Source organism: Pinus tabuliformis, chromosome 7, assembly GCF_031772625.1.
Source record: "Pinus tabuliformis cultivar Carrire ecotype Pingquan chromosome 7, CPIR1, whole genome shotgun sequence".
NCBI lineage: Eukaryota > Viridiplantae > Streptophyta > Pinopsida > Pinales > Pinaceae > Pinus > Pinus tabuliformis.
The window spans coordinates 1,566,324,649-1,566,334,936 of NC_142293.1; positions in this window are offsets into that span (position 1 = coordinate 1,566,324,649).

Here is a 10,288-nt window from a genome sequence, read left to right on the forward strand (position 1 = left end):
CAGAGGCGAGATGATTACAATAGCGGCGAAGCAGCGCTGACATGCGTAAGGGTCGAACCCAGGTGGAGAGGCTATTAATGGGCCGTCCCATCTTTTCTTGGTTGTTTGTTATCATCTGAAGCCTGCGTGTTGCATTTGAACATCTGTTTGTTATCATTGAAGCCTGCGTGTTGCATTTGAACATCTCGAACAGTAAATTGGAAGATTTATGGTTAATGTTGAGCAAATATTATATCATAATTTGTTTTTTAAAAAATTTTTAATTGGAAAATCTTGCTGCTCGCTTATAAGTGTATATAATTTTGTTTAAGATTAAAAAACAAGATTGGTAAGACCAAACCTTCCTACCTAACCATTAATCCACATCCATAAAACTAGTTTTCCAAACTAAAAAATTTATTTATTTATTCGAAATTATAACCATGGAAATGCTTGATATGTTCGTACTGCAATTAGTTTTGATTCTTATTGCAATTGTTTATCGTTCAAGCATCTTCTACTATTACGTTCCATTTCTGAGACGATGATTCTTACTGGAAAATATTGTGTTTCTCTTTTCATAAAAGCAGCCTTCCAACACCTGTAACTGTATATTGTCCCTTTTTACCAGGGATTTTCCGGTTTCTTGGGGAAGGCACTTGTCTGCTCTAAGCTTGGATTTGCAACAAATATTCCTGCATTGTCTTTTTTATAAAAGAATTTCTGCCAAAAACAAAGTAGATAAGTGAGGGTTAACAACTATTATGATATGTTTATTTCTATTTTATTTTAACGTGTTGGTTAATTGGGTTTAAAACTTGGTAGAGATAGGTTAAAAATTATTTTTTTCAAAAACATTCATATTTTACACTTTTCCAAGTCCTAAGTTTTAATAGCTAATTAGATAAGTAAACACTAATATTTAGAAATCTAATTAAATCTAATTAACTCTTTTAGAAGCATTAGAGAGCAAGCTCACCTTAGCTTTCTTGCATCTGTTAGACATCATTGTATTTTTTATTTTCTAGGTGTAAGAACATTTATTTAATATTTATGAATATATGACTAGAAAGTACTAATATTATAAAACAAGATTAGTTAAATCATAGATATTAGATTAGTTAGATCATAGATATTTATCTCTTCACACAATTGCATTTTTTTTTATTTCTTATGCCCGAAGATATCCATTTAATATTTATGAATATATGACTCATGAATATTATTGAACATGATTAGATAGAAATTATTGAACATGATTAGATAGAAATAGAATTAATATTGATATTTTTTAAAAGTTTACAACAACATTGTTTTAAGTAAACTATATGTAGCCACAAACGAATTCTTTTGGTGTAAAATAGTGAAAATATGTAAACTATATGTAGCCACAAAGAAATTCTTTTGGTGTAAAATAATGAAAATATCTTTATGGTTATGCTAAAGAATGTGGAGGTGAGATATCTTTAAGTGCAAAATAATGAAAATATCTTTATAGTTATGGTAAAGAATGTGGAGGTGATATAACTTGGGGTTATGGTAAAGATTTAATAGTGGTTAGGCTACATGAAATTTTATGTATGGATTGTATAGTGATTTGGAGTGTTTGTGGAAGATTTATCTTTTTAAGATAAATAATAGTTTTACCAAGGGTAATTTCATATTTTCGTAGATGCATTATATAGTATTAATTAATTAAACAAGTTTAATTGGTTACTATGTATGAAATTCATTTAGTACCCTAAATTTATGAAAGAGAAGTACTATAAATACAATTTGTCAAGTTTTACTAGATTTAGTTGCTAATGTTATTATTTAATGGACCACCACAACTCTATTTTCTCCAACTTACACTTCACCATTTAGTGTTGTAGTTCTTTTGAGCATGTTGTAACAACCCTTTTCATTGCACGTGATGTAAATGTCACTATGTGAATTTGTTTATGTAAATTATCAAAAAATGCAATTAACTACTGAGCTAAAGGAGAGGACATGGATTTAGAGTTCTAAGGAGGAAAGGTTGCTTATGATGTGTTGAAATCATACCACACTCACCTCATTTAATTCCATTACATATCACACTAACGTATTGAATGACCATAAAAAATAGGTAGTAAAGTTTTGATACACACAACCTGAGTAGAGGACGGTGCCCACACTGTCCCCTTCCTCTTCGGACTTGATGGAGGGAGAATGATCATCCAAACATAGATGAAGTTAACACAAAAGGGGTAAAAGGAAATTAGAACACACATAACACATGAGAGGGGGAGCGCAGTGGGATGCAAAGAGAAGAGACATAACTTCGAGAAAGGCACAAAAGAAGAAACACTTGAGTAGCTGCAAAGAAAGAAGAAATATCCTTGAGCCAATGCTCTAGATTGGGGAAAGTTTCCCTATGATTATGTTGAGGCTTGGATCATGTGCTTGTGTTTGATTTTCTAGTGGGAGGTTCACTAGAGGGTTGCATCACTTAGTGTTTGTTGAGTAAGTTGATAAACCACTTAGTGCTTGATAAGTGAGCTGATACACCAATTAGTGCTTACTAAATGGGCTGATAAAATACTCGAGTGCTTGTTGGAAGGTTGATAAATTACTAGGAAAGTACGTTGAGCCATTGTGGTGCTTGTTGAAAAGAGTTGATAAGCCACTAAATGCGTTTTGAGGTAGTTGATAAATGACTTAGTGCTTACCAAGTAAGTTGATAAAACATCGGGACATTGGGCTATAGACTCTTGTAGTTCGTGTCTTGAAAATACAATTGATAAAACACCTATATAGTGTATTCAATATACTAGAATTCAACAATACTTCAGCTAAGCTTTGGGTGAATCCCTATGATTAATATTAGAGAGGAAGAGAGTCACTATGGTGCTTACTTCCATAGAGAAGTTGATAAACCACCTAGACAATGGACTCCTTCTCTTGATCGTTTGACTGGATTTTGGTGTGAAATTCCCTTAAGCATATATTCTCAGACTTTGAATTCAACTCAAGGGTGGTCAACTGCAAGAAATATTGTGGTGTAGTTGTCCTATGGTTGGGTCGAGAGTTGAAGTCCCTCGTTCACTTTCCATCCAATTCAATTTAAACATATAACTATAATTACTTGTATCCATTTGAACTGTGGATGATGAAAAATTTTGATATGTCATTTGTAACTTTATTGTTCAACACTACCCATGGAAGGTTGTTGAGAGTCTTACATGTTCATGATGAATGATTAGCCTTATATTTCCACAAGGTTATGTTGAAATTTTGGAACTATGTGATTGCTATTATCCTCATGAACTATAGGGTTATTTATATGAATATGTCTAGTTGCTCGAAGTCCCTCAGTTAACCTATTACTACAAGTTCTTTCATCTAACTGGTATGTTTATGAATTTGATGGCTCTTTTCCTTCTTTAAGACTATGGACCACCTCCCATGATAAGAAGGTAAATCATGTGTTGTGTGTTAAATAAAGATTCATTTAGAGTTAATCATAACTTAATTTAAGAATAATGTGAGGATTTGTTGGTTATGCACACCTGTATATTATTGTGATATCTTGAGCCTCAGATAGTAAGCATGGTCTATGGTTTTCCTATGAAGTCTAGCCCTTGGAGCCATTTATGTCTTTTTCTCAGGATATAATGTAAGTTAGGCATGCTTGTGCCATTAAATTTTCTTATGGTCATCACATAATATTTTTGTAATACCCCATGGTAAATTTACTTTGACTTTTAATTTGATCATGTGACTACAAAGTGAAATTGGGACAAACAATTTGATGTGATAATGTTAATAGTTATTGACTTAAGAAAAAGGAAGGAAATTTTGTTTTATGTGTTAACATTCTTGAAAATATATCAAGGGATATCATGTGAGATTAGACTCCTAACTTCTAAGAAAACAACTGAAATCAGTTATGCCCAAGAAGGGGTAGGAAAAAAGAAGAAATTCTTCCTTTGCCATAGTTGGATTGTTGACTATGAAAACCACCAAGAGAAACTCATGACTAGAGATAAATGTCATGAGGTGGAACTAACTTAAGAGTACTGCGGGAGATAAGGGTAGTATGGATAAAAAAGAAAGGAACAATTGGAGAGAAGTATTATACATATACCTAAAAATTAGCAAGATGCTGCTAGGGGTCAAGGAGGTGTGAAAAAGAAAAGATTTACTAATTTGTTTTTTTGGTAGATAGCAATAGAGCTCAGGGGCGAACCACTGAGAAGTGTTTTTCATGGTTGGGAGGAGCATGGAAGCCTTTATTATATTTTCAAAGATCTCATAAATAAGTATATATGATTACCTGGCAATGAATTTGTATTAATCACATCTATTTTGTAGTTTAGAACTATGGGTGGCTTTTAAGTAGGAAATCACAACGTAATTCTTGTTATTTTCTTATATGTGTTTGAATAGTCAATAGGTGAACTTTTCTAACCTATTTGTAATTGAAATTAGTTTTTATAATGTGTATATTAGGACTCATCTATTATAGGAAGGATAAAGGCATTGAGACATAATATATTGTTAAAGGATTTGAACAGGAACCCTGACTAGATTCAACCTTAGCACTTAGTACATAGGTGGGTATGAAAAGGAAAAAGTAAAGATGGGGTTGTATATAATGGTTTGAAGACAAACGACATTCTTTTTTCCATGGCAAAATCATAACTTTCTATAAATTATAAAAAGTTACATAAGTAGATGCGCATAGTGCATTCGTTTACCGTCCCAAGTTGCACCACTCAAAAAGTTGGTGCCCATTGAAACAAAGCCAAAAAGTCTAAAAACTAAAAGATAAAAAATAAAAATGGGAATAAGCAAAAAATATTAGTCACCATTTTCTCTCTTTCTTCTTTTCTACTTTTCGCCATCCTCCTTAATCAGAAGTGGTTGTTACAATAATTAGTTGATTCTCTTATGTCTGCCTCGGATGTTCCTTATCTGAGTCTGAACTCGCAAATGTATAAGGACATTTGAATCATGTTACCTCCTTCTCCTTTGACATTTCTTGGCCTGAGTGAACTTTTTCTCTTGGATTTTTTGAAACTAATCCCCCTGTTTCGTGTTGGATCAATTCTTCATTCGCTGAAGATGTTTGTGAATTTGGTATTTCCTCAATGATGGGGGGCCCCAAGTCCTCCTCTTCCTCTTCTTTGTTGGGTTATGGTGTTGAGAAATGTCATCCCTTTGGATTTTTGAAATGTTTATTTTTCCGCTTGGGATCTTTCTTTTCCAAAGTAAATGTGGTTTGTAGATGTCCAGTTTGAAGACAAAGACGACATCGACTAAATGCAATGTTCTCGTAATCTAAGAACTCATTGTTGTGTGTCAAAGGGATACGATTAGGTGGTCCTTTACTAAGGTTTACCTCAACACATATCTTGGAAAAAGTATAAATTGCTTCTTCAGTCCTTTGTGTATCCAACTTGATGTATCTCCCCAACATGTTGTCGATTCCTTCCAGTACTTTTGGGTGCCAGAAGTGAACGGGTAATTCATGCAGTCTTACCCACACCGGTATTTTGGAGACTGTCATTGTATTAGCATCAAAATATGGGAACCATGGGGTGATAAATAATCTTGCGTTTCCCGGGAACTAAGGACCCTCATGTAAAACTTGATCTCTGATCTCTGACGATTCAAATTTTACTATGAAGAAATCCTTTGAGCATAAGTGAATCCAACAATTTACCATCTAAGTCATAAATATCCATTGAAAAATATCCACAAGCTTTGGCTAGAAACAGTTGAACCTACAGATGATTGCCTAAGACTGATATGTTGTACAAATATTTTTGATCTCTACTAGATCTACTGTCATTTCAGGAATTTCATTCATCTTCTCTACAATATAGGTCCCATGAATTATGAGGGTTTATTTAGGTTTACCTATTGCTGAAATATTTCCTTTGAGGGTGTCTTTGAATGATGTAGACCCATTCCATTGGTTTTTCCTTTAGCTAACACTAGGCCCTTAGGGATATTAGATCATGTCGAAACCCCCCCCCCCCCCCCCCCCAAACCCCCCTGCAACACCATGCTAATGATGATTGAGGAATTTTGTTATATGTCATAGTCTTGTAAGTGCCTATGCATGGATCTTCCCGCATAGATCAGGTTTTGCAGATCCGTTGGAATACCAGTTTTTTTATAAATCACCAATTTCATATCTCTCACCAGTGAATCCATTCAAATCCACAGGATAATTGATCTTCATGTTGGGGTTTGTGCAAAAATTTGGAAATCAACATCCTTACCAGAAACATAAGTTTTTTTTTAGTTTACTGATGGATCTACAAAGGACCCATCATTATTCTCATATCTTCATAAAAAAACAATAGATTTGTGGTTACCCCTTCTCTCAGTAGAGATATCTACCATATCTAGGTTGTCAAAGTAGTAAGTGGTCGAAAACCCCTTCTATTTGCTGCAAATCGTTTCTGCCTGTTGGATCAACTTCCCCTGCCCTATCCCATCTGTGATCATCTTTGCATGCTTGTTCCTTGTGAGTATCCGATACCACAACTGCCATGGGGATCGAGAAACCCTATAAATATGAGATCACTACAAGGAAAAATGTATTGGGATCCAAGGACGTACTCGCATTCTCCAGAACAGGCTGCAATGTCCTTGAGACGGTGGGATTTCGGGTCAATGAGGCCACCATTCACAAGGGTTTTCAATAGTGTGTGGTTAGTCAGTCCCACAATTGTGTGTTGATTCCCTTTGGGATTTATGGCCAACAGCTTCACGATGCAGTCTGAAACCTTCTTCGAGTCGGATTGGGTATCCAAATGCCTTAATGAGACAAAAATGGTAGAATTCAACCATGAAACTACATAGTTTGCAAGCCCTCAAAACGTCGATGCCATCGCCATACACCCCTCCAACTTTAGTGAATGCATCCTATTATGACTATTTATGGAATGAGTTCAATTATACAATTGTAAACAAAAAAACAACATTCTTATTAAAGTAGATTATACTTTTATCAATTGTTGGAACGTTGCAAATGTGAGCATATATTTAAGGCATAAGCATGTATGATAGAAGGTAGTATTATATGACATAATAGATATTACATATAAGTAAAGAGTAGAAAAGATTCTTAGGTTAGCTATTTCAGGCCACAACAAGGAAGAGAACCTTGTCGATTGGACAAGGAAAAAACAGTCTTGGCAAAAGTATTCATAGGGCCTAAAGGAAATTTTTGGTGGTCCCCCATGACAAGAATCCTATAGGTCCCTAACCTAGTTTTGGGCTTATTAAACTAAAATAATAGTTAAAAAATTAACATGAAGCTACTTTTAGAACTATATATAAATTGTAGTAAAATAATTTTTGTATGCACACATGATAAGTGAAAATAATAATAATTCCCTCAGCACCAGCGTAGCCTTGATAAACACAAGAAAATTTTAACTAGAAATTCATAGAATAAAACAAGAAGAATAAGATTATAAGGGTGTCAAAACCATCACTGTAAACACAACAACCTACGATAATTGATTTTTGAAGGAAATGAATTGAACAGTTACACTTTTCTAAAAGGAAGGGAGAAAATCCATTGTTTAGCCTTATAGGCTTGACTTTAAGTTATAAATAAGAATTAATGAAACCCTAACTAGGTATCTGCATAGTATGGTCATGCAGAGTAAAAATTATAGAGAACAAACTGCAAATTTTTATTTTGGGAAACGAAGTACTAAGGAGATTATATTTTCTCGGCCATGAAGGTACTATCCATTCACCCAAATTTTAAAGTATAAAGTACGGAAAATAATAGGAGAGGAAAACCCTCTCTGCATAAATACAAATTTCTATCAAAAAATTGTCTACAACAATCGGGCCTTAGCCCCATATACTTTTAATAAATTTTATAGATAGAACTCAACCAAAGAAGTAAATGTTGTACAAATGGGGCCAAAATCTGATGACTATTCGTCAGATATGCGACTTATTGGCGTCAGCTATTTGACATATTAGAGCCGAGAAACTCGTCTTTGGCATTGTGTCAAATAGTTGACACTTTATTAAGCGTCATATATTCAATGAGATTAACATCGAATATCTAGCACCAAAAATGGCTGAAAATGTCATTAAAAATTCGACGCTTTGAAGTTGGTTTTGCAACACCAACATGCACCAGATATGCGAAAGAAAAACTATTGGTAGAGATGCCCACATGCGTCGGATATTTGACGAGACCCGTGGTTCGTTTCGTCTCCCTAGATGCCAAAAATTGCAACACTTCTGAATCAAATATTCGATGATTTTTTAATCTAGTCTGACGAGTACTTCCAACTATGTAGCATGGGATAATTGATGGTAAAACAAGTTTGTGCGAGGGGAGTGTTATATCTCTAATGCTTCGTTCTTTGGGTATGGAGTATCAAGTCTAATGTTGACACATCGATAATCAACGTTAAACTTAATTAGTGCGACATGGGTTTTATATCTCTAACGTGTCATTCTGTCGATATGGAGTAGCAAGTCCAATAGTTTAGCGTCGGATAATTGACGATATAGCATTATTTTCCTACAGGAGTGTTATATGTCCAACACTTTGTTTTGTTGGTCATGCGTCAAATTCGATAGTAGTCCCATTGTTAAGAGTCGGATATGCGATGGTTTCCATGTACCATCGAATATCTGTGTATTATTCCAAATAGAAATTTTATAGAGATAATCAAAGACATGCACAAAACTAACAACGCAATAAATTCAACAAACACCCATGAATAGAAAAATTCTTTGGAACACCCAAAATGGCCAATTTTTATTATAAATAAACTGCTGGAGTACAATAAAATTTGGAGTGTGCTTGGGTTTTCTCAAGGCAAGCTACAAGCCCCAAGTGATCAATGTCCCAATGTCCAACTGCTGCAATAGTTTGTCCCTCCAAAAATCTGCATTGGCCCAATTTTTCTTCACTGCTAGCTGACTTGGAACCTTGATTTGGCCCCTCAAAACTGCCCATAAATTTCTGTAAATTTGGGGATGTGATCCTTGTCAAAAACCCAGAAAAACCTACAAAGGGTTTTCTCTGATTTTGACCCTCCAAATTTGACCCAAAATAGCTTGGCCCTCCTTAAACACTAGAATGCTTCTCTTGTAGCCATAAATGATGAATTGTTGCTCCAAAATGATAGCAATCTCAGCCTGCAAATCATCAAAGAAAAACTCGCCCTCCATATGGATAAATCTATGCAAATTCTCCAGCCAAAACTCCATTATTTCCCACCTTCTCTCAGCCTCTTTGAATCTCCTTCTACGCCCTAAGAGAAGCATGCTCCATCTGGAAATGGTATGCAATGTAGCTCCAAGAGAAGCCCTGAGATGGACTCTGTTAGGTCCCTATACTACTAGTGTAACTCGTTATTGTTATTAGTGCAACCCACTTATTATATTGTTGTTCCCATGTAGTCCCCATATTTTTTTTATTATGCCCCATAGAAGCCCACTATTATTATTGTTGTGCCCTTAAATTATCATTGTTATGTCAGCTTTAAATACATTATGACCCCTTAGACTCCTATATAAAGATGTTTATCTATGTTTTCTATCTTGTCTCGCTATATTTTCGGAGATATGATCTAAGGAAGTTAGGGTTTTTGAAAGCTCCAGAATTTCATCTCAAACATGTCATTGTGGAATTTTCGCTATAAATATTTTTCTACGAAGGTTCAGACTCTGAAATTAAAACCCATTTGAGCTGAAATCTTGGTGAAGCTCGGAACCAAATATTAGATTTTTCTTCACTATAGTTTCGAAGATATGGTCCAATCCATTTAGGGTTTTTGCAAAACCCTGAATTACATTCCAAAAAGGTGACCTTGGGAAAATCATCATAACTTTCTCTTTGTGAATTAGATTGAAATTTCTTAAGCAGTTATAGAAGGCAGACAGACTGTAGTTTTTGTTATATTGGTTTCAAGTCCTAAGATTGAAACAATGATACGTGACACTTCATACAAGTTCGCTCTACTGAACTAGTCTATAATCAAGTCATCATGGGAGATTTGACATAACTCTTCCTTGCAGAATCCAATCTTGATCAGGCTTACGAGGTTAGAAAGAGGAATCAAAGGGATATTGTAGGACGCAATTTCAAAATGTGAAGATCTGAAATTACATAGTTATAGTCATTGCAAGATCAAGCTCATAAAATCAAGAAAATACGATATGAGGAAGTTTGATGGCAAGGATCCGATAAATTGGATACTACAGATGGAGCAATATTTTGATCCACATGAGGTGAAACTGTTACAAAAGGTACGTATTGCATCTTCATATTTAGGACGAGATC